Source organism: Staurois parvus, unplaced genomic scaffold (assembly GCF_062004578.1).
Source record: "Staurois parvus isolate SC_StPar_1 unplaced genomic scaffold, SC_StPar_1.0 ptg000011l, whole genome shotgun sequence".
Lineage (NCBI taxonomy): Eukaryota > Metazoa > Chordata > Amphibia > Anura > Ranidae > Staurois > Staurois parvus.
The window spans coordinates 28326049-28348652 of NW_028317807.1; the positions used below are offsets into that span (position 1 = coordinate 28326049).

General features: G+C 38.6%; 1 protein-coding gene across 21 annotated transcripts in view; it reads left to right on the top strand.

Annotated features, from left to right (window-relative positions):
• The window catches only part of MAP2 (microtubule associated protein 2), a 297262-nt gene that overhangs the window by 153771 nt on the left and 120887 nt on the right, over window positions 1-22604 (top strand). The window lies entirely within an intron of this gene.

Sequence of the window (22604 nt, forward strand, 5' to 3'; positions counted from 1 at the left end):
TACTTCCATGTTCTGTGTGCTGTGGGAGACCAGATATAGTGAATGCAGGGTCCTGGGTTTAGTAACACTTTAAGGTTTCTTGAGTGTCGCTTGACAACTTGAAGTTTCAGCTCCCTCCATAAATTTTCTATAGGATTAAGGTCTGGAGACTGGCTAGGCCACTTCATGACCTTAATGTGCTTCTTCTTGAGCCACTCCTTTGATGCCTTGGCAGTATGTTTTGGGTCATTTTCATGCTGGAAGACCCATCCATCACCCATCTTCAGTATTCTGGCTGAGGGAAGAAGATTCTCATCCAAGATTTTACAATACATGGCTCCGTCCATTGGCCCCTCAATGCGGCAAAGTCAGACTGTACCTTTAGCAGAGAAGCAGCCCTTCAGATGGGCCTGTACATGTGCCTTCTTGAGGGGGAGGACCTTGTGGGCGCTGCAGGATTTCAGTCCATGGCGACGTATTGTTTTACCAATGGTTTGTTTGGTGACTGTGGTCCCAACTCCCTTGAGATCATTCACAAGCTCCTCCCATGTAGATCTGAACTGATCCCTCACTTTTCTCATGATCATGAGCTCCAGACCGAGGGCGATTGATGGTTATTTTGTATTTCTTCCATTTGTAAATAATCGCTGCAACAGTTGTCTTCTTCTCACCAAGCTTCTTGCTGATGGTCTTGTAGTCCATTCTAGCCTTGTTCAGATCTACAATCTTGTTCCTGATATTCTTTGACAGCTCTTTGGGCTTGCCCATGTTTGTGAGGTTTAAATGGAAGAAAGAGATTCTGTGGACAGGTGTCTTTTATACACATAATGAACACCTTCTTACATTGACAGGACTAATCTGTGTACTACATGAGCACATAGCCAGTCTGTGGGAGCCAGAATTATTGTTGGTTGGTAGGGGATCAAATACTTATTTTACTCACTGAACTGCAACTCAATTTTTAACATTTGTATCATGTGTTTTTTCTGGATTTTTGGTTGATATTCTGTCTATATCATTTAAAATATACAGGTGATAAAAAATTATAGACCCTTAATTTCTCTGTAAATGGGCAAGCTTACAAAATCTGCAGGGGATCAAAAAATGATTTTCCCCACTTTATGTGGTTAACATGTGTAAGATGGCCTCAGGCTTGCACCACTCCACAAACCATACCCTCTGGCATGTCTCCTAGGAATATAAAGTAAACCACAAGGGCACCTGAGGGCATAAATAACATAATCTGTAGAACATGTAAAAAAATGAGAAATAGGATAGTTTTTACCATTGACCTCAAAACATTTGAGGCTATTTGGGACAAAAGCACAGGTTAAACATTTTTTCTTATGACACCTATGACCTGACCTGAGGAGGTAATGTGTGTTTCAAGATGGAGTCCTGTAACAATATTCCCCACATTTTCTTAAAGATCTTTTCCATCCATTTATATTGGGAGTGGAATTGTGTTATAAATCTGGTGAGATTTTCTTTAGTTGGGGGACTATGGGTTCTCTCAGGAGGATTTCTGTAAGTGGCAAAGGTGTGATGAATGTGTTAGCAGTGTAACTTTTTTCACTGAATTTATGTAGCAGGATTTTGCCTTGGTCTAAATAGTCTACATCCAGTGTGCAGTTTCTGCGGAGCTGATGAAATCAGCTTTTTGGGATGTTTTGTTTCCATCTGGGGTTATGGCAAATGCTAGAATGAACATAAGAATTACCCGCAGTCTCTTTAAAATATTTCTTTGTAATGATGTGGGTAGCCATATAGCCTAATATCAAATCAAGGAAAATGAGGGGTTGTTGGTCAAATACATGGGTAAAAGATAGTCCAAACATGTTGACATTACAGTATTGGACAAATTCTAGAACCTTCGTAGGTGGCCCACCCCAAATAATGACAATAACATCAATATACCTCCCGTAAAAAAATAATATGCTGAGCAAAGGGATAATGGTGATTAAGGTGATGAAATTTCCATAGCCCCATAGTTAGATTGGCATAGCTGTGGGCAAAAGAGGCCCCCATAGCTGTACCATTTACCTGGAGGTAACATTGACAATCAAACAAGAAATAATTATGTTTGAGACAATATTTGGTGGTTTCAAAGATGAATTGAACTTGTCAGTAATTTCATTCTGAGTGATATGAAATTAAATATTCCACAGCCTGGAGACCTATCTGATGGGGAAAGGTGGTGTATAAAGAGGTCATATCCAGAGATAGCCAACTATGATTGGACTCCCATGTAAAATTCCTCAATAAGTATCAACAGAATCCCTGATGTATAATGGTAGTTCTTGAACCAAAAGCTGTAAGAAAGTATCTATGTATTGTGACAGTACATAGATACACTTTATTGACAAATGTGTTGGGACACCCCTCCAAATCATTGGATTCAGGTGTTCTGATCACCTCCATGGCCACAGGTGTATAAAATCAAGCCCCTAGGCATGCAGACTGCTTCTACAAACATTTGTGAAAGAATGGGTCACTCTCAGGAGCTCAGTGAATTCAAGCATCGTGCCGTGATAGGTTGCCACCTGTGCAATAAGTCCATCCGTGAAATTTCCTTGCTACTAAATATTCCATGGTCAACTGTTAGTGGTATTATAACAAAGTGGAAGCAACTGGGAACAACAGCAACGTAGGCCAAGAAAAATGACAGAACAGTGTCAGCGCATGCTGAAGCACACACTGCGCAGAAGTCGCAAACTGTCTGCAGAGTCAATAGCTAAAGTCCTCTAAACTTTGTGTGGCCTTCAGATTAGCATAAGATTAGTTCATAGAGAACTTCATGGAATGGGTTTCCATAGCCGAGCAGCTGCATCCAAGCCTTACATTACCAAGTGCCATGCAAAGCGCCAGATTCAGTGGTGTAAAGTAGTGTAGACGTGTTCTCTGGAGTGACGAATCACGCTTTTCTGTCTGGCAATCTGATCCATCCGTGAAATTTCCTTGCTACTAAATATTCCATGGTCAACTGTTAGTGGTATTATAACAAAGTGGAAGCAACTGGGAACAACAGCAACGTAGGCCAAGAAAAATGACAGAACAGTGTCAGCGCATGCTGAAGCACACACTGCGCAGAAGTCGCAAACTGTCTGCAGAGTCAATAGCTAAAGTCCTCTAAACTTTGTGTGGCCTTCAGATTAGCATAAGATTAGTTCATAGAGAACTTCATGGAATGGGTTTCCATAGCCGAGCAGCTGCATCCAAGCCTTACATTACCAAGTGCCATGCAAAGCGCCAGATTCAGTGGTGTAAAGTAGTGTAGACGTGTTCTCTGGAGTGACGAATCACGCTTTTCTGTCTGGCAATCTGATCGACGTGTCTGGGTTTGGTGGTTGCCAGGAGAACGATACTTGCCTGATTGCATTGTGCGAAGTGTAAAGTTTGGTGGAGGGGGGATTATGGTGTCGGTTGTTTTTCAGGTTTTGGGCTTGACCCCCTAGTTCCGGTGAAGGGAACTCCTAAGGTGTCAGCATACCAAGACACTTCGGACAATTTCATGTTCCCAACATTATGGGAACAGTTTGGGGATGGCCTCTTCCTGTTCCAACATGACAGAGCACCAGTGCACAAAGCAAGGTCCATAAAGACATGGATGAGTGAGTATGGGGTGGAGGAACTTGACTGCCCTGCACAGAGTCTTGACCTAAACCCCATAGAACACCTTTGGGATGAATTAGAGCGGAGACTGCGAACCAGGCCATCTCGTCTGACATCACTGCCTGACCTCACAAATGGGCTTCTGGAAGAATGGTCAAACATTCCCATAGACACACTTCTAAAGCTTGTGGACAACCTTCCCAGAAGAGTTGAAATTGTTATAGTTGCAAACGGTGGGCCAACATAATATACGGACTAAGACTGGGATGCCATTAACCTCCCTGGCGGTATTCCCGAGTGTAGCTCGGGGTAACATTTCAGTACCAAAAGCGGTAACCCCGAGCTACACTCGGGAATACCATGCGGCGCTGCTCCGGCATGTGTTCTTCACTTACCTTACCCTGCGCTCCCACGATGTGTCCCCTGCAGCGTCCCCGGCCATCTCCTCCGGCCGATGCCGGCATCCGGCTTCTGTGTCCTGTCCCTGTGACGTCGGGACGTACGGGCGCCGCCGCCGCCGCCGGCGGCGGGAAATTTAAAAATTTAAAAAAATGTCTTTTTTTTTTTTTCATTTTACACAGTAAAACATTGCTGTTTCAACCTATTTCACATACATATTGTCCCTAGTGCTTTGTCCTGTGCCCTGCCTGCATTTTGTCTGTTCTTTCTGCCTGGAAACTGAGAAATGTCCATGGCGTCCAAAAAGTGTCCCTTTAGGTCAAAAGCGGTTTAGACCAGCTAGAGAACAGCGATAGTAAATCAGAACCACTTACAGAATTGAGTGATAATGATTCGTGGGGGAAATTCATCATCAGACACTGAAAACGATTTTGCGACTGAGCTCAGCAATGTGCGAACTTGGCGCTCTATTTCACATTTTAGTGTTTTTGGTTTGATTATATTATTGAATTAAATATTTTATTATTTTTATATTATTTTTATAATTATTTATTAAATTATAATTTATGATTTTGTGTTTCAAATTTTATCATACCCGGGATGTTTACTAGACTCTTTTTCGGACAGATTTCAGTGAGTTTTTCCTAAAAATTACAGCCTACAATAAAAAAAATACATATTTCCATGCAAAAAAATGGTACCGCTTTCAGCACCAAAAATCTGAAATAATCATACCGCCAGGGAGGTTAAAGTTCATGTGTGTGTAAAGGCAGACGTCCCAATACCTTTGGCAGTATAGTGTATATGTAAGTAATGGTTCATCCCATTGACAAAACAAGCAATATATTTTTCATCTACTTGGGTGGTGGTTGTGGGGAAAGGGGAGTTGGATTTATATTTTTATTATAAGCCCAAAGTTAGGTTTCGATGAATACATAACTGTATTGGTTTGTGTTTTAATATGTTCATGCATTATTTGCATCAAGCAATTGTCTTTTCTTTCATTACTTGACATATTTTTTCAATAGGACCTGCTCAGTGGTTTTCAACACAGCCTTTTCATCAGTCTTTTTGTGCAGTCACTAGACTGAGAACCCCCTTGGCAAAAGTGAGAGCAGGACTTTTCTCTTGCTGTGATCTTGTGTATAAGTGATATATATCACATATCTATTAAGTGAAAGTGATATTACATCAAAGTATATGATGTAATATGATCTACATATAGATAAAAATAAGTAGCTACTGACATTCTGTACGAAGTGTATCTAAACCCAAAAATATAACATGTTGCAGCTTACTAGCTTTTGGTGTGGTGGCTGCAATCTTGCAAATAACATACTTCCCATCCCTGGGTGGCTATGTCACTCCTCCAGTAAACCTATTGAGGCAGCCATGGGTATCACCCTAGGCTGCACTTCTGATATGGATCCCAAACATGTCCCTATCACGTCATCTCAATTATAAGAGGGCAGGGCAATTGGTAGCTTGCACGAGATAACTAGAAAGAAAAATATTCTTCAGTGCTGCTCACAAAGGAAGATATTCTTTGTTGCCGCTCACAAGAAGTGACAAGGGCACTGCATTTGAAGACAAAATCAACAGGTAGTTTTGTACTTGCTGAAAATGTTGTTTAGAAAACTAAAGCAGTCACCATATTTAAGGACTGTAAGCTGCAATATATTGCATTGTTGTTCTTAGGCTTAGTCACCCTTTGGGCTGAAAAAAGAAAATGCGAATAGTAGTAACTTGGTTTCAATAACATTACCAGGTCAGGGTTTGTGTTTCAAAAAGTGAAGAGCTTGTAATTATTTATTAAACACTAAGATCTTTGGAGAAAATGTCTTTAACGTAGAGTTAGGGAAATCTTGGTGGGATATTCTAAGGGCAGAAATTACACCTTTTAAATTTGAAAGCTGGACAGTTTTCTGCCTCTACTACTGTCAAACAATGCAGACTATTTACATAATCATGGGGGGGTTCCTTGTACAGTTTCTCTATTTTTGCTATTGCTATGCATATAGTCAGTGTAGATTGTTGCTCTCTGTGGGCCTTCTGTGCTGCTGGGCTCCTTATAAATGATGTGAACTGTAATGGCTCTGGTTATGCCTACAAAAACAATGTCTGCATGCTCATGAGCCCCATTCATAATTAAAAAATGTTGGTGAACCACAGTTCAGTATAAAAGCAAAAGAGCTCAGATAACATAAATCATGATAATTAGAGATGAGCGAATCGAACCAGGCGAAGTGGAATTCGTTTCGAATTTCAGGAAAAATTTGATTCGCGTCGAATCCGAATATTTGCATAATTCGGGTGCGCGAATCGGATTTTTCCCGATCAGCCGGCAAAAGTGTCCCTGCAGAGAGCTCCGCTATTTCTGACAGTTCTCTGACAGTTCCTTCACATGTACAGCGGTTGAAACATTGTATCTATTTGTTTCCATTTAGGATACAGATGTTTTTATTCGGAAATAAATAGATACAATGTTTCAACCGCTGTCAACCGCTGGAACTGTCAGAGAACTGTCAGAAATAGCGGAGCTCTCTGCAGATACACTTTTTGCTGTACTGGAATACTTCTTCTTTTCATTCTTCTTTTCATTCTTCTCATTCTTCTTTTCATTCTTCTTTTCATTCTTCTTCTCATTCTTCTTTTCATTCTTCTTTTCATTCTTCTTCTTCTTTTCATTCTTCTTTTCATTCTTCTCATTCTTCTTTTCTTCTTCATGAAAAGAAGAATGAGAAGAAGAATGAAAAGAAGAATGAAAAGAAGAATGAGAAGAATGAAAAGAAGAATGAAAAGAAGAAGAAGAATGAAAAGAAGAATGAGAAGAAGAATGAAAAGAAGAATGAGAAGAAGAATGAAAAGAAGAATGAGAAGAATGAAAAGAAGAATGAAAAGAAGAAGAAGAAGAATGAAAAGAAGAATGAAAAGAAGAAGAAGAAGAATCTTTTCATTCTTCTCATTCTTCTTTTCATTCTTCTTTTCATTCTTCTTCTTCTTCTTTTCATTCTTCTTCTTCTTTTCATTCTTCTTTTCATTCTTCTTCTTCTTCTTTTCATTCTTCTTCTTCTTTTCATTCTTCTTCTTCTTCTTTTCATTCTTCTCATTCTTCTTTTCATTCTTCTTCTTCTTTTCATTCTTCTTCTTCTTTTCATTCTTCTTTTCATTCTTCTTCTTCTTCTTTTCATTCTTCTTCTTCTTTTCATTCTTCTTCTATTTCTTTTCATTCTTCTCATTCTTCTTTTCATTCTTCTTTTCATTCTTCTTTTCATTCTTCTTCTCATTCTTCTTCTTTTCATTCTTCTCATTCTTCTTTTCTTCTTCATGAAAAGAAGAATGAGAAGAAGAATGAGAAGAAGAATGAAAAGAAGAATGAAAAGAAGAAGAAGAATGAAAAGAAGAATGAGAAGAAGAATGAAAAGAAGAATGAAAAGAAGAATGAGAAGAATGAAAAGAAGAATGAAAAGAAGAAGAAGAATGAAAAGAAGAATGAGAAGAAGAATGAAAAGAAGAATGAGAAGAAGAATGAGAAGAATGAAAAGAAGAATGAGAAGAATGAAAAGAAGAATGAAAAGAAGAAGAATGAAAAGAAGAATGAAAAGAAGAAGAAGAATGAAAAGAAGAATGAAAAGAAGGAGAAGAATCTTTTCATTCTTCTCATTCTTCTTTTCATTCTTCTTTTCATTCTTCTTCTTCTTCTTTTCATTCTTCTTCTTCTTTTCATTCTTCTTTTCATTCTTCTTCTTCTTCTTTTCATTCTTCTTTTCATTCTTCTTCTTCTTCTTTTCATTCTTCTTCTTCTTCTTTTCATTCTTCTTTTCATTCTTCTGCTTCTTTTCATTCTTCTTCTTCTTCTTTTCATTCTTCTTTTCATTCTTCTCATTCTTCTTTTCATTCTTCTTTTCATTCTTCTTCTTCTTCTTTTCATTCTTCTTTTCATTCTTCTCATTCTTCTTTTCTTCTTCATGAAAAGAAGAATGAGAAGAAGAATGAAAAGAAGAATGAAAAGAATGAAAAGAAGAATGAGAAGAATGAAAAGAAGAATGAAAAGAAGAAGAAGAAGAATGAAAAGAGGAATCTGCAGAGCTCCTCTAAGTGTATCTGCAGAATAGAGGAGCTCTGCAGATACACTTTTTGCCGGTTTGGAATTCTTCTTATTTTCATCCTACTTCTTCTTCTTCTTCTTCTTCATCCTCATCCTCTTCTTCTTCTTCTGAGGATGAGGATGAGGATGAAGAAGAAGAAGAAGAAGAAGTAGGATGAAAATAAGAAGAATTCCAAGCCGACAAAAAGTGTATCTGCAGAGCTCCTCTAAGTGTATCTGCAGAATAGAGGAGCTCTGCAGATACACTTTTTGCCGGCTTGGAATTCTTCTTATTTTCATCCTACTTCCTCTTCTTCTTCTTCTTCCTCTTCATCCTCATCCTCATCCTCTTCTTCATCCTCATCCTCAGAAGAAGAAGAAGAAGAAGTAGGATGAAAATAAGAAGAATTCTAAGCCAGCAAAAAGTGTATCTGCAGAGCTCCGCTAAGTGTATCTGCAGAGCTCCGCTAAGTGTATCTGCAGAGCTCCGCTAAGTGTATCTGCAGAGCTCCGCTAAGAAATAGCGGAGCTCTGCAGATACACTTTTTGCCGGCTTGGAATTCTCCTTCTTCTCATCCTTCTTCTTCTTCTCATCCTTCTTCTTCTTCTCATCCTTCTCCTTCTTCTCATCCTTCTTCTTCTTCTCATCCTTCTTCTTCTTCTCATCCTTCTCCTTCTTCTCATCCTTCTTCTTCTTCTCATCCTTCTCCTTCTTCTCATCCTTCTTCTTCTTCTCATCCTTCTTCTTCTCATCCTTCTTCTTCTTCTCATCCTTCTTCTTCTTCTCATCCTTCTCCTTCTTCTCATCCTTCTTCTTCTTCTCATCCTTCTTCTTCTCATCCTTCTCCTTCTTCTCATCCTTCTTCTCATCCTTCTCCTTCTTCTCATCCTTCTTCTCATCCTTCTCCTTCTTCTCATCCTTCTCCTTCTTCTCATCCTTCTCCTTCTCCTTCTTCTCATCCTTCTCCTTCTTCTCATCCTTCTCCTTCTCCTTCTTCTCATCCTTCTCCTTCTCCTTCTTCTCATCCTTCTCCTTCTTCTCATCCTTCTCCTTCTCCTTCTTCTCATCCTTCTCCTTCTTCTCATCCTTCTCCTTCTTCTCATCCTTCTCCTTCTCCTTCTTCTCATCCTTCTCCTTCTCCTTCTCCTTCCTCATCTCCAAGGGCATTTAAATTAAAGGTACAGTGTTCTGCACTAATTTAAAAGCTCTCTGAAGCCTAGAAACCCTTTTTATAAGTTAAATTCGTAGCGAATAAGTTCGCATCGAATCAAATTTCTTCCTCAAATTCGGCGAATCAGCCGAATCAAATTTTTGAATAATTCGCTCATCTCTAATGATAATGTAAACTAATATATTGAATGCTTGCCTTCATTCATGACATATTAGACGTACATATTGTCTTAGACTTACTGAAGGAGCTTTTACTTCCAGAGTAACCCTTTACTTAACTTAGTAAATAAGATGAAGCTGGGTTTTGAATACGTTATCATGAGCAAGTTTCACACTATTAGCTGAGCCAAGTGCACATTCTCTTTGCTTTAGTAAATTAGCCCCAGTATCTCAGATGGACAACTGACAAAGAGACAGCCACACCAAAGGTAACTAAAAGGCAGAAGTGGCTCCTAAACTACGGGTCAGGTCAGGTCAGGTCAAAATTTCCATGTGTGTGTAGATAGCGTTAGAATCATTGTATTCAACTTTTCCTATATTTTCTATAGAAGACCTGAACCAAAAAAAGACAATTATAAATTTTGAATTAATTATAAAGTCATAGTCAGTACAGATTCTAAAAACAAGCCTTGTGATGTTGGTAAAGCTAAAGCCCCCTGCACACCCTGTAGTTGGAGGAAAGTAGGATATATCCACTGACATGTCCAATACTTTTTTATACCTTCTTTAACTCGACATGTACAGTAAATCTGTAGACATTATTTTAATTACCAGTCCATGCTGAATGCAGATTTGAGAAGGACGAATGGAAATTGGATTAACCCTTTAACCCTTTCTTTACCAGATTGCTCAGCTTAAAGGAAACATTGATGTTGATGGCTGTAATTGGCTTATCAGATTGACTAGCGCGCAAGATAGACATCTTGATCTAGTGTTTTGGTCATAGACCCCTGGCACATACTGTACATACCTGGAAAATAGCTGTGACTGTTTCTTTTGTGGTTTAGGAATCTGATTTTGTGTAGAAGCATACTTTTTTCTCTTATAATGATATCTGATGTATGCAAGTTTACCTTTTGTTTTTGTGGGACAATTTTGGTGGAATAAAGCATTACATTGATATGACACTGGCGAGTAGCATTAGGGTGCTTTCTTGCCATGTAGCAAAGGTTTTTGAAATGGACCTGAACTGGGAGAGGCAAGACTAGTGTAAAGACGAGGGTAAAGACTAGTATCATCTTGACATCAATGTAGAGGCAGGCCTTTGTTTCATTATGTCAGTGCTGTCCTCCTGATGACTGGTGGTGTAATATTAAAAAATGTAAGTGGAGCCAATTTTTTTAGTTTCAGATGGAGTACAGAAATGTTAGAGACTTTCTCTGGTTTTTATTAGAGATTATTGCCTGTGTCATGATAACCCTTCCTGTGCTCCAAGAATCACTTTATCTGTTTCTTCTATTGGTTATTGCCACTGGGACTGAAAGTGAGGATAAATCTAAAAGTTTGAGTTGTCACCAGAACAGCAATGGGGGTAAATTTACCAATGGAAACACCTGTCCCAGAGACAACTGTCTAAGAGGTTGCTATTGTGTAAAGAATGCATAGAAAGTTTAATGCTGCTTTATCTGTAAATCTATCATTTTCCTTAAAGTATAACTAAAAGCAAAACTTTTTTTTTTAGATTTGGATAGAGTGGGGAGTGGTTACAGCTTCTGTCCGTGTCATACTGTATCTGTTTTATTTTGTAACTATCCTGATCGATGTCAGTGGCAATGAAAGTGCAGGTAAATCCAAAATTTTAAGTTGCCATCAGAAAAGAAATAGAAGGAAAATTTTCCAATAGGTACATTCAGGTACCCCCAGGGGCCGACTGACCATTTGGAAACTCGGGCACTGCCCGAGGGCCCGGGGTCAGTAGGGGGCCCCATGAAATGCCCCTGGTACCTTTTTCATAGGCTTTTTTGAGTTTGGGCAAGGACACAGGGGCCCCATGATCCCCTATTGCCCGGGGGCCCCATGAGTTGTCAGTCCGTCCCTGTGTACCCCTGTTCTGTAGCCTAATAGCTGTATTTCTACAATGTATTATCTATAACACTGAGGTCTGAGGAAATGAAGCTGTACTCATGCAAGGATCTTCCTGTTCCTGCATTGTTCATTCTATAGAATTGTGCTTCCTCATCTCTCCTGCTGCCTCTTGAATCAGGATTAGCTTGGTGAACCAAAACTGTTTGGCAAACTGTCTATATTTAGTCAGTTTGTCTGAATCTCCAGCTGCTACAATGAAAACAAGGCAGTTGGGGAGTCCAGGTGATATCATTGGTTAAATATGGTTATGACCATATTTGGTTGATAATGTCACCCATGATCCCCTGTACTGTGTTTGTGTTACTGCAACGGTAGATTGTGGCGGAGAAACATCACTGTGCGGTGGGTATGGATGGATTTACGTTGCTGCACAATAATATTTATGCTGGATTTACAGACTAAGAAAGTGTTTACATTGTACTTATTTTTATTTATTTTTTTCGTATTAAAGGTTTTAAGTGAAATGAGTAATGCGGGATACTAATGTATACCATACTCATTCCTCTGGGAGGATGTCTGGGTCCCCCTTTTTTTATGGGAGAGTACACACTTAAAAAAGGAAAGGAATGGAAGACTAGCATGGGGTGCTCTCTAAAGTTCCAACCAGAATCTTTTCAAGACATGCAGCTTGTGTGACTAGGAAAAGAAGAGGAATGAGCATGCAGTCCCCTTTTCCTGTACCATACCAGGTCCCATCCATATTGAACTTGTACTTTGAAATAGGGGTGGCCAAGCCCCCTTGTCCCAATATAAATAGTAAACCTTGCGCTTATGGGGAATTTATTGTTTTTCGTCCTCTATGTGAGCTGCTGAACACTCTCTTAAATCCCCAGTCATGGAAATAGTGATAACTATGTTTTCACAAATACCACTGTGGCGTTTCTAAATAAACCATCAAAATTACCACTGATGTTAAAGGACAAGGGACTCTTTTTCACACATTCTATCCTCCAGAAGAGAAATGGAATTTGTGGACCCCTAGGAAGAGTACATTTGTCTTTAACTCTAACTGGGGCATTCAGAGATCCAATTTGATGCATTTTAAAGCAGAATTCTGGGCAAAAACCTCTTTACATGTCCTTGTTGCTGATTTCCTACATTCACTGATTCACTGGTTCACTCAGTAGTTGCTCTGAAATAGCCTGTTCATTTTCAGATCAACCTGTTAATTCTCTTTGGTTTCCTGCTTGTAAGACCAGTGGCTGCTATGCCTGCTATTCCTCCAGTCACTGGTTTTGGCACATCCCTTTTGTAATTCTTTCTCCAGGAAGCAGTGATGTAATTCAGCTCCACTTGCAGTGGTGGGTGGACCAAGATTCTCAGACACATTCAACATGTACAGGCCTTGTGTACCCACCCACATTCACTACAATTCCCTGTGGTGGATGGGAACTGTAGTTTCCTTTTACTGCAGAGAGAGAGGAGGGAATATGATGTAATCCCTGCTGTTACACCTCCTCCTTGGCAGTGCACTTGCTGTTATCTTTTGAATTACAGAGATGAGGTAATAAAAATTCAATTAGACTTTTCTCCTAAATGGTAAGAATTTTAAAAATTTTATAAACTTTTTAAATTTTAGTGTTTTGTGTAAGGGGTGTACTAATGGATGATTTTTTGCCTATCCTGGAGTTCTTCTATAAATAACTTTTTAATGAGAGAAAATAAAAAAAGATAATATATTTGCAGAAAATAATTTTACAAAACAGACAGTAATTAACAGTAAAATTAGTGATATTCAAAGTACAAATTATTTAAGCAAGGTTTGCTTGGTCTTCGGTTTTATGCAGAGTTCAATTTTCTCACAGCTTGCTTACTAATCCGGTCTGATATATTAGAGTCACTGGATCTCATAAATTACTCTTACCATTCCTTAATAGTTTTTATTTTGAGTGAGATTTGCAGTTGCCATATGCAAAAGCATATTGTTGGCTTTGGAGGTGTTGTCACATATCTAATGGCATCCAATCAAAGGGTCTGAGGAGTCTGTCAATCAGTGTGCTGGTTTATTTATCAAGCTCAGCAGACACAACCTTAAGGACAACTATTTTAATACGTCTATATTTCTATCTGACAACATTTCACAGTCCAACAATCAACATTACTGGTCAGGATAAAATTAAAATTTATTAGACATCAGATTAGATAAAGATATAATGTAGATCTCAATTAAGAGATTTAATGTGTTTAATTCGCCACCTGGACCTTGAAATATAGGGGCGATTAATATCTTTCAATACATTAATTTCACCACTTTTTATGCAGAAAAGTCCATCACAACAGAAATGATGATATATGGACTAGATTTGATTTGGTCCTTAGTAGTTCTAAAAAACAGACAGGATGTGTATTAAAGACACCCACACTTTGAAAAAGGGGGCATTATTTACATTTTAATGGGATTTTCAGTAAACACTTTTCTAAACATTCCAGTTTGTTCATCCTTACTCTTAAATTTGACCTCAGCAGTCATTAGATCACTGGTCATCAGGCAGTATCTTTGCCATAAGGTAGTAAAGGCCTGCTTCTTTACGAAGATGGCCACCTCCACAGAGCAGTACATGGTGGAACAAGGCAAGGTAAGTCAGCAATGGAAAAAAGATTGGCTCAGGGAAGTTATAGTCAATACTGGTGATTAGTACTTTGCCTTCCGCTTACCTTTTCTGGGCATATCTTCCACAGTAGAGGTCCTCATTAACAAAAGTACAGTGCAGTTACATTTGTGCAAATTCATAATTATCTTTACAAGCCTACAGCATTTGTGTCTTGAGTTGGTCTTCTTTAGGCTTGAGGATATTCCTTGTAACAGTAGAAAAGCCTACTTTTTTATTATAGACTTTAGTTACATCTCTTATATTCGGAGCCTGAACATTTTAACAACTATTTGGCAGAAATAAATGGTTTTCTGATCTATCCTAAAAGCATTTACAAGCCTTTTCATGGTAATTTTCATCTGCTACATTAAGAGGGTGTAAAAATGACAGCCAAAAGCAGTGTGTTGAACACTGTTGAAAGGTAGGCTGTACATTAAAGCAAAATGCTTATGTAATCAAAACTGTCCCAGTTTCACCAGAAAAGGCTTGAATATTATAATAGTACATATGCATATTTGTAAATTTATAAGCAATAAAGGTGCATAAAAGCCTATTTACATTAATGAAGGAGTGTATAATATGGTTCAAATTTTAGAATTCCTATGACATTCATTTAAAAATGTACTCCAGGATTGTTTTTTTGTTTTGGATCCAATAGGGAAAGATTTAAAAAGATTTTTATTGCTGTATGGATTTCTGTTTAGAAAATGTACCCTTACTTTTTTCCTGGTGAAACAGCAGACAATAAGGGAGAGGAATACAGACAGCAACAAAAACTTGGCAGAGGTCCTAACCCTTTCCCATTCTACCAATAGAAGTGCTTTTATTCCTGTCTGTGCCCTTGTTAGAGAAATTCTCCTCTCTTCCCATACCTGTGACACAACAAATGAAAACTACAATGCGAACATAATGAAGAAATGTTGCAACTCCTGTTAAGTTGTATTGCCATCTTTGTCCTGCTGGTAGATACACCCTTTTTATTTTTCCTGGTTTCCTTCCCAACAACTAAGTGGGAATTTCTTCTTGTTCCTTGTGGTGTATCTTAGACAGGAACTTAAGTGAAATCTCTCCAATGGGACATGAAAAGCTAAATAAGGTGTTCTGACTCATGCACACTCTATACAAAACAAAAAAAAAAGTTTTGACTTTAGATTTTAGCACTAGCTAGACATTACATTATTCATTTAATCTAGCTTAGGGGACACAGCCTACCTGCTGAATGGCCCAGAATTTCATCCTGGTATTCTTGTACACATACAGTAACTCCCACTATGTTTGCTGGTAAACTCATCTTATAACTGACTGAATTTGAGCCTGCCAAAACATTGGCCCGGATATTCCCCTGGCCCAGCGCCACCCTACTGCATCCTTGTCCCCTGCAGCACTGGAGCAAAAGGAACCATTTACAGTGATGATGCTTCCTGAATAGCCTTAGTAGTTCACTGATTGATTTTACTCATTGCTTAATGTACTAAAACAGTGCTCTAAAAACTGTGGCCTTTATCTGGTCCTTGGAGCACTATTCCTTCCACTAATATAAGACACTATTCTTCCAACTGACATCAACAACGGGACACCATTTCTCCCACTGACTCAACAATGAGGCATTATTCCTCCCCCTAATACTAAATGTGGCGATATTTACTCTCACTAATGCTATAAATATTCTACTCCCGCTGGCCAGTCTGAAGGACAATAAATTGGTCCTTTGTTTAGAAAGTTTGGAGATCCTGGTACTAAAGGAATGGAGACTGGTCACTGAGAAAAGTGTGAATTTTCACTGAATTTAGTGAATAAGGTAAAGCTATGTTCACTTCACCAAACAAATCATATTCTAGATCCTGTTTAAGTTTAATTTCCTTTAGGTATTCAAAGTAAACCCATGCTTTCCTTATTTACTAACATTCACTTTTTAAAAATCAACATACGGTTTGCTATGTCTATCTATAGGAATCTTAAAACTCAATCATTACTGAGTAGAAGCATGGGTTCCACATGTAATGAGCAATTGATGATGCAACCATTTATACAGTTACAAGCTACACATAATAATCCTATTTAAAAAATGATCTCACAGTTTATGCCATCCCAAGAAAGCACTGCAAAATTATGACCCATTCAGCTTATTACTGAGAAAGGCACTTTAACCTGTTTCAATACATATATATATATATATATATATATATATATATATATATATATACACATATATATACTATATTGTCAAAAGTATTGGGATGCCTGCCTTTACACGCACATGAACTTCCCAGTCTTAGTCTGTAGGGTTCAATATTGAGTTGGCCCACCCTTTACAGCTATAGCAACTTCAGCTCTTCTGGGAAGGCTTTCCACAAGGTTTAGAAGTGTGTCTATGGGAATGTTTGACCATTCTTCCAGAAGCGCATTTGTGAGGTCAGGCACTAATGTCAGATGAGAAGGCTTGGCTCGCAGTCTCCGCTCTAATTCATCCCAAAGGTGTTCTATCGGGTTGAGATCAGGCTAGTCAAGTTCCTCCACCCCAAACTCGCTCATCCATGTCTTTATGGACCTTGCTTTGTGCACTGGTGCGCAGTCATGTTGGAACAGGAAAGACCATCCCCAAACTGTTCCCACAAAGTTGGGAGCATGAAATTGTCCCAAATGTCTTCAGTGGAACTAAGAGCCAAGCCAAAACCCTGAAAAAACAACCCCACACCATAATCCCCCCTCCACCACACTTTACACTTGGCACAATGTAGTCAGGCAAGTACCATTCTCCTGACAGCCACCAAACCCAGACACGTCCATCAGATTGCTAGACAGAGAAGTGTGATTTGTCACTCCAGAGAACACGTCTCCACTGCTCTAGAATCCAGTGGCGGCGTACTTTACACCACTGCGTCTGACACTTTGCATTGCATTTGGTGATGTAAGGCTTGGATGCAGCTGCTCGGGCATGGAAACCCATTCTATGAAGCTCTCTAAGCACTGTTGTTGTGCTAATTTGAAGGCTACATGAAGTTTGGAGGTCTTTAGCTACTGACTCTGCAGACAGTTGGCTACTTCTGCGAATTGTGCACTTCAGCATGCGTTGACCCCACTCTGTCATTTTATGTGACCTACCACTTCGTGGCTGAGTTGCTGTTGTTCCCAGTTGCTTCCACTTTGTTATTATACCACTAACAACTGACTGTGGAATATTAAATAGCAAGGAAATTTTAGAGGTCTTTAGCTATTGACTCTGCAGACAGTTGGCGACTTCTGCGTAGTGTGCGCTTCAGCATGTGCTGACCCCGCTCTGTCATTTTTCATGGCCTTCGTTGCTGTTGTTCCCAGTTGCTTCCACTTTGTTATAATACCACAATCAGTTGACCGTGGAATATTTAGTAACAAGGAAATTTTACGGCTGGACTTATTGCACAGGTAGCAACCTATCACGGTACCACGCTTGAATTCACTGAGCCCCTAAGAGCGACCCATTCGTTCACTATTGTTTGTAGAACCAGTCTGCATGTCTAGGTGCTTGATTTTATACACCTGTAGCCATGGAGGTGATTGGAACACCTGAACCCAATGATTTGGAGGGGTGTCCCAATACTTTAAGCAATATAGTGTGTGTATGTGTGTGTATGTATATACAGTATATATATATTCGCACATGAACAATTAAGACAAACTGTTGACATGTTATTATTTTTATTATTTAAAATCCTTTTAGGTTAGTCTAAGTTATGCCAAGTCCCAAGCTATTTGCTTTGCTATTGAAAGGCATAGTGGTCTTCTAATGTCTGTGTCTTTCAGATTTTGTTAAAGATTTAGAGACCTAAGGCTTAAAGTGGATCTAAGGCCAAGAACGAAAATGTAATATATTGCAGCTTAAGGCCTTAGATGTTGTGGCTGTTTTCTTTTTTGGGCTTTTTTTCTTTTTTTTCATCTTGTGATTCTCTAAGTAACACACCTTCTGTTATAGGGTGACAACAGTCACTGTACTTTATCTGTAAAGGACCAGAGTTGTCACACTAGGACAGGAAGTGTGTTAGAATTACAGAACACCTCCCCTTCTCTTCATCTTCACATTTCCACAATATAGGGGAAGTTGTTCTTTAGTATACAGATGTAACCTGAGCACTATTGTAGATTGCACAGAAGATTGCGAGCTTAGTGGATTTCTGTCAAGATCAACATATCTTTGTTTCCACTTATCAAACAAATATAAAACAAATGCTTTCAGTTGTATTTTTAACAAAACAAAAGGGGGCAAATAAGATAAATTCTTAATTAAAGTTTGCATACCCTTGATTTTAGGTTGGGGGGGGGGGGTCATTTTCCATGGATGGGACTTGTTTTTCCAGTACATTTCACAGATGTTCTATTAGATTGAGACCAGGAGAATTTGGAGACCAAGTCAACTCCCAACCCCTGCTGGTCATACAAACCTATAGACTCCCCAGTGGGGGTCTGCCTCTTGCTGGTCATACAGAGGTATAAACTCCCCAGTGAGAGTCTGCCTCCTGCTGGTCATACAGAGGTATAGACTCCCTAGTGGGAGTCTGCCTCCTGATTGACATACAGGAGTGCAAAACTCTCTAGTAGGCAACCTGCATACAGCGCTGTAGACTCCCTAGTCAAAGTGACAACAGAAAGCTAAGGTAAAATACGGTACCAGGGATTACTAAGTAATATGTGGCCATTTGTTGAACAGAGAGCTGAAAGTATTTACTATCAATGCACTTGGTAAAGTGGATATAAAGGCTCAAGGTTTTTTTTACCTTCATGCATTCTAACATCCGGCCTGTGAACATGCAGGCCGGATGTTATTATCTCTACCCTTTGTTGGTCTATTGATGTCTTTTAGTGAACAAGACAGGGAGAATACACAGCACAAATTTTTGTGACAAGAAGCATTGTCTCCCCCCCCCCCCCCCCCAAAGTAGAGAGAGAGTTTGTAACTCAGGCTTCAATTGATTGAAATTTACACTAAGCTAAATTGTATGGATTTTCTAACTAGCATTCAGCAGGTAAGTATAGACATGTTTGTTATTTTACAAAAAAAATTAGTATTGCTTTAACAATAAGTGCTTTACATAAAGAATATGTACTCCCAACTGCCGTACTCCCTTAGGGGTGTAAATATTTACATTGCTCATGTTTGCAGAGACTTTGGTGTGCAAAAAACTGCAGGATTGGCTATGAACAAATCCATTGATGTAAATTTGGTTGGAATTTTAATAAGGAAATTTCAGAAATTAAAAGAATTCAACAAACTTTACTAAAATATCCATTGAATTGAATGTATTTTTTTGTAAAATACTCTTCAATCTGAATTGAAAATTAGGTCTTGCTGTGCATGGAGCGGGGCAAGTCTCACTGGCTAAGGGTTGTTTTTCATACAGCCACAGCTGTAGTGTGCTAGCTGCTTAAAAGAACTGATTCTTGTAATATTGTGTTCCGGAACACCAGTTTATGAGCCTGTGAACATGCAGTCCGGATGTTATTAACGCTACCCTTTGTTGGTCTATTGATGTCTTTTGGTGAACAAGAGAGGAAGAATACACAGCACAAATTTTTGTGACAAGAAGCATTGTCTCCCCCCCATGAAGTAGAGAGAGAGTTTGTAAATCAGGCTTCAATTGATTGAAATTTACACTAAGCTAAATTGAATGGATTTTCTGACTAGCACTAATTAGCTTTAGCACTTCACTGATTGATTTTACTTATTGCCTAGAGTTCAGTTTACATTTAATATCATTCCCCTTGATGTTTTGCAGCCAAATTTAGCAGGACTTTGAAAGTGCTCCTTGGTAAGACTACAGTGTCATTCTATGTGTCACATCCTTCCTCCTTCAGAATTATACCTCCACATATACTGACTTTGGAAAGTAGTGAATGAAGGCAGTGAAAGCAGATCAGTGGTGTGGATAATGTATTCCTGAATCATCAGGGCTACGCATTAATAGAATGTGTGGTCTTTGTCCTGCATAAATACAGTGAGCCATGCATATTAACATTTATGTTGTACTTGTGCCTTCATTAGGACATTGTGTTCAGACTTCTGAACTAGCATCATTTTCAGTCCATATTCAAAACAGAAGGAGCACCAAATACACATAATAAGACAGAATCCAGGTATATATTTTAAAGATACACAAATTACAAAATTATAACCACAAGAAACCAAATGGGTTGATTTACTAAAACTAGAGAGTGCAGAATCTGGTGCAAAGTAGCCAATCAGCTTCTACATTCAGCTTGTTCAATTAAAGTGAAACTTCACTCTCTCAATCAACATTGTCTATTTGGTATCCTACGCTGCTAGCATTAGTAAATAGATAGAAAAGAATATCATATTTACTTGTTTTAAACAGTTGTTTTTACATTTCTTTAGTTACTTTCTAGTTTCTATGTCTAGGCAAATGATGGCATACAGTACATCCCAGGAGTTTTCAGGAGGGGTTTTCTCAGCTACCTCCTGCCTGTATGTCTGAGCTAAGGGCAGATGGATTCCAGGAAGTAATTGCTACATGTATCATCTGCCTTTGCTCAAGATGGCCATGGCCAGAAATGCTTTTTCTGTTTTTCAAAGTGATTTCTCAGCAAAATAAACCATGGAGACATGAATGAAAGGGAGAGTTTTCTTTGAATATGAAAAATTAATGAAATAGCACTTTTGGTTTGTGGTGCCCAGATACAGTGCAGTTCTGTTTTAAATTTTGAAAAAAAAACCTGGAAACTGATTGGTTTCTGTGCAGAGCTGCACCTGATTTAGCACTTTCCAGTTTTAGTAAATCAACCCAACTATGTTTATCAAGGCCAAACAATTTCCCTTTATCAAGGCTTTAACATCTATCACAGTGTCTACTAGACTCAAACAATAACAACTTGCCTGTACTGTATCAGTCAGAGCAAGGGAGGTCTCTATTATAGAGTCAGCATTACACAGTTTTGCTAACACTCATGTAATAGAGAATCCCCTCGCTATAACTTAAAGACCTGATGAAGGGGGATGTTTGACCCCCAAAACACAATTAACTATTCAGGGTATGCTTTTGTCATTTGTAGATCATTAAAATACATACTTGGACTCTGATGACTTGTGTTTGGTGCTCCTGCTATTTAGATATGCATAGACTTCTGACCCTTTTGACTGGGAAGCTCCCTATTTTGAGGGGGCTGACAAACCAAGGTGTTTTAGACCCAACCAGGATCTTCTGTTAACTACAGGAAAACTTGTGTCCAATGCCTCTCACCTACCCTCAGTTGAGTAAGATCTGCAAAACAGGGTGATGTAGTACACAGAACTTTAATGAACAAAAAATCAAAAACACTAGATTAGTAAGCTGTTTCTCCTGTATCTCTTGAAGAGAACCAAAGCAGCTGTAGTAATTTAAATCTCAACTCCTGTATGGTTGAGGAAGCTTCATCTCTCAGAGATTAGTTGATATTTTTATATTTACTTCTATTCTTTCCCTGTCAAAACTAAAGCATCAGGACGTAAGATCATCCTATCCCATGCCTGAGCTAAAACTATGCTGAGCTCAGTGTTAATAAAAAACACTCACAAACTGTCATATATTAAAAGAGTTTTTTTGGATTATATAGAACAAGTGGTTTGTTCTTTGGCAGTTTTACCCTTTTGCTGTGTCACTTGTGACAGGCAAGAGGGGGACAGTCTCCGTGGAAGCTTATTCCCTGACACTGAGCTGTCATTTCTGCTTAGACAAGAAAGGAATAAAAGGAAATAAAAGCACATATTATCCGAGAGAGGTAAGGCTGCACAGTTATAAGATTCATAATCTTACAAATGTCCTTTGCTGACTGGTTCTCTTTAAACACTACTTTTTAAAGTTTTCCTCCATTGTGTTTTAGTTGCAATTTGTCTGTATGTGCAGTGGTTTCCTGAAAGACATTTTGGTCTGTTTCCTAAACACAATTCAGTAAATAATTTGTAATTTCCTGCAAGCCCGGAGCTATGTGTACTGGATATTTGCTGCAATACATTACTGGCATTTCTGGCAGGAGAAGCCACAACACGCATTCTCTGTGCAATAATTACTCTGCATAAATATTTATAAAACTAATTCTTAGCTTGCAGGACAAATGAGGAGGACGATGTGATAACATTAACAACTGAAAACCTTTCCTAAGAAGGCTTAAGGTGGGAGAGTCCTGATGTGCGATTTTGTGACCTATCCGCATACTGCACTTTATCTAACACAAAGGCCTCAGCTCAGTGTGCATCTGCTGAGCCGAGATTCAATTTGGAAGAGATTAGCTAAATGTAATAGGAATTATGGGTAATACTATGCAAATGAGTACAAAATCCAGAGGCAGTAATTGGTGCCAGCTTTAAATTTAGATAGTTTAACTAAAGAGATTCTAGAGCAGAGTGCAGTCTCTGATATGTGTTGCTATCCCACTGGTATTTCTCTATATTTAAAAAAGAACTTACATTTTAAATGTAGTCAAAATACATATGAGTAAGATATCTTACCTGCCAAAAATGCTAAATGTTAACTTCTGTTCCATCAATTTTAGAATCCAAACAGACACTGGCTCATAGAAACACTTCTTCCTTTCCCAGTCTAAATGCTAGAAGATTACAGGAAGCTAATACAAAGACAGATTGAGTAGCTATTTAAAAACACATTTAATCACTTTTAATGGCTGTACTGTATAACTGGATTAAATAGCCAACACTTTA